The sequence below is a fragment of the Cryptomeria japonica genome, chromosome 6, assembly GCF_030272615.1.
Source record: "Cryptomeria japonica chromosome 6, Sugi_1.0, whole genome shotgun sequence".
NCBI lineage: Eukaryota > Viridiplantae > Streptophyta > Pinopsida > Cupressales > Cupressaceae > Cryptomeria > Cryptomeria japonica.
The window spans coordinates 162845062-162848724 of NC_081410.1; positions in this window are offsets into that span (position 1 = coordinate 162845062).

The window sequence follows — 3663 nt, forward strand, 5'->3', positions numbered from 1 at the left end:
CTCCAGAGAGTTTCCACAATTAACACAACTCAGACCCACAAAAGGCGACATTTTGGCTATACGAACATGATACATCCATCTCTATCCCGTCCCTCCTTAAATAGAATGCAGACTATTGGAAACATCCAAACTCCCATTCCAAAAAAATCTGATGGGATCTGCGCACTGCACTCATACCTGCTATCACATACTGCGATTTGCCAAAGGTGTGACTAACCTATAGCTATCACCGTCACTTTCTGTAGACTGGGACTCACGAGGAACCGAGACACAATTTTGTCTTCCTTTTTATCATACAACTATGCCACCTATGGTCCAGTTCGCGAAAGGCAATATCATCAATCAATGTCTAACCAACCCTCGTACGATTCAAATCTGGGATCTCAGTCAGAATGGCTTCCAAAACAACTGTGTTTGCATCCTCTTTGTCGAATATGATTGTACCAAGATCCTTATCAATCCCAACATTGGCCAAAAGATCTGCCACCTTATTTCCTTCCCTAAATGTATGTTTGAATTCAAAAGAGTTAATGGATCCCAAAAGCTTATTAATATAAGGTATCCACTTACCTAGCTTCCAATTTAGAAAGCTAGATTTAGAGATACCGTTGATGATAATATGTGAGTCTCCTTCAATGATGACTTTGTCATACCCTTTTCGAACACATAAGTCCAATCTAGCCACCAATGCCCTTATCTCTGCTTCATTATTTGTGGCTAAGCCCAAACTCCCAAACAAGCCTCCCATCAATTGTCCCAAGGAATCTCTAATGACTGCACCAATACCTGAAATCCCAGGATTCCCTCTACTCGCTCCATCAAAATTTAGCTTCACCCAATCACATTGTGGAGGAATCTATCTAACTAGATTCCTATTGGTTTTAGGACCTGGAGAGCACCCCAGCCCTCGGTCCTTGAGCGACCAATTGCGTTCCATATCCCTATCCCAACTACAATACCTGAGTGATTTAACTTTGGGGGGCTTGCCATTAATCACTTCTTCAATTGCCACCTTAATTTTGAAAATCACCTCCTCCAACGAAAGACAAGTTTCTCTGAATATCCTCCTGTTCCTCTCCTTCCATATGTGCCAAACTAATAAAGCAAGGGTAATCAGCCACAATCCACTCTTTGAATGACTTGCTTTAGGCCACACAAGAAGGAAATCTTTAAGAAGCTCAATTTTAACCGAAAAGAACTGCAATTTATCCACGAGCCAATCCCAGAATGCATCCGCGAAGGGACATTGAAAGAGTAAATGATTGGCTGTCTCTTCACTCCCATTGCACATAACACACCAACTCGGTCATGAAATCCCAATATGCTTCAATCTATCACCAGTCAAAATTTTGCCATGTAGTGAAATCCACAAAAAAGCTCCAACTTTAGGAAGACCAATGCTATTCCAACAAAGATAATAAGGCCACTTGCTTTCTCTCACTCTGTGACATTGAATCTTGTACCCCAATTTCACACTATACTTACTCGATTTGGATGCACACCAAAATATGGCGTCCTCTAGTTCCGACTGCAAGACGCATCTGTTTTTTAGAAGATCTGCCATCTTCAAACACAACCTTCTTTCTCCAATATCAATAGATTTCCACCCCAACACCCCACCATTACTCAAGCTGTCAACAACATAATCTTTAACAAAAAGGCCGACCTTACTTTCGACCTCTTTGACCCATTCCTGTTCTGTAAATAAGTCACCAAGCACCTGCTCACCTTCCCATGAGCCGCACCAGAACATAGCCGTCTGGCCATTGCCAATGTGCCACGATATATGATCGATAATGATGTTCTTGCAGTCCCACAAGAAATTCCAAATCGAGGAACCTCTAGCAGCATCGGCTATGGTAAGGATCCTATTCGGATTCTCCATATCCAAATATTTCCTCCTAAAGAGTCTACACCATAACTTGTTCGGGTGTTCATACATTCTCCAAGTCAATTTCGCCCCCAACGCAAGGTTCTGAAGATCCATCTTCCTCTGCCCTGCACCACCTTCATCCTTGAGAAGGCACATGGTATCCCAGTTGATTAGGGGAATCTTCCTCTGATCTTTGGCACCTTCCCACATAAATTTCTTGAGCAAACCATCCAACTTCCTCCCAGCCACATGTGACATATTGAAACAAGACATACTGTAAATCAGAATAGCCGAGAGGACAACTCTAATCATTGTCAAACGTCCCGCTTGCGAGAGCCATCTGTTTTTCCACTTATCAGACTTCGACTGCCACGAATGGATCACATCTTCCCAGATATGGCTCTGCCTGCAACAAGAGCTGATACGGACCCCTAAGTATTTGATGGGGAACCCCCCAATTTTAAACTCCAAAAGTTTGCAATTTTGGTTTGAAGAGGTTTGTTGGTGTTGAAGAAGAAGACTTGCGATTTGTCCCTGTTCATCGCTTGTCCTGAAGCTTGAGTGTAAATGTCCAAGACATTCTTGATTTCCTTCACTTCTTTCATGGATGCTTCGCCAAACAAAATTGTGTCATCTGCGAATTGCGAATGCGTGATGGCCTCGAAAATTTCATGCACCCTGATGCATTTCCAAAAACCTTCACTATTTCTCCTTTTAATGAAATTACCCAACACCTTTTCCATTAGGACAAATAGAGAAGGGGAAAGAGGATCCCCTTGGCGCAACCCATTTGTGGCCTCAAAGAACCCACATATCGCTCCATTTATAATCATGGAAAACTCACCGAAGAAATACAAAATTTAATGAAATCAATCCAATCTTTAGGGAAGCCAAATTTATCAAGAACACAGATAAGAAAATCCCAAACCACCCTGTTGTAAGCTTTTGGAACGTCAAGTTTAATGGTCATACCTTTTTGTTTGCCTTTCTACATGGAATGCAGCACCTCTGCTACCAAAATGACACTGTCCGCTAACTCTCTACCAGGTGTGAAGCCATTTTGGTTTTCATAAATTAAATTAGGCATGATTTTGTTGAGCCTATTGGCCATAGATTTTGAAATAATTTTGTATATTGTGTTGCACAACGAGATAGGCCTAAAATCGCCATGGTTACACAATCTTCTTTCTTAGGAATCAACACAATCATGGTATGGTTCAATTCTCTAACAAATTTATGTTTTTTCCTGAAGCCTTCAACAATCAACCAAATGTCCCTTCCCATGAACTCCCAACAGTTTTGAAATAAATCTGCAGCCATCCCATCCGGACTAGGGGCTTTGTTTGGATGTAGTCCAAATGTCGCAGCCTTAACTTCTTCCATGGTGTAGGGAGCTACCAACAATGATGCATCTGAATTGGAAATCAAATTATTATTAATATTCACATTGACAAGGTGCTCAAAATCAAATCCTCCCAAGTTAGCATTCCCTAGAACTCTTTGAAAATGGTTAAGGGCAGTATGTTGAATCTCCTCGGCTAACATCTTCCAATGACCATTTTCATCCTTGATGGCATTAATCTTATTATGGATTCTTCTGGCTTTTGAAGATGCATGAAAAAATTTGGTGTTACGGTCGCCCTCTGGAATCCATAGCTCCCTAGACTTATCCCTCCAAAAAACTTCTTCTCTTTTCAAAACTTCATCGTACTCCTCCTTCAAATTGTTTTCAAGCAAAAATTCCTCCTTATTCATCCCGACCAACATCACTTTTTGGTTTAACGCTTCAA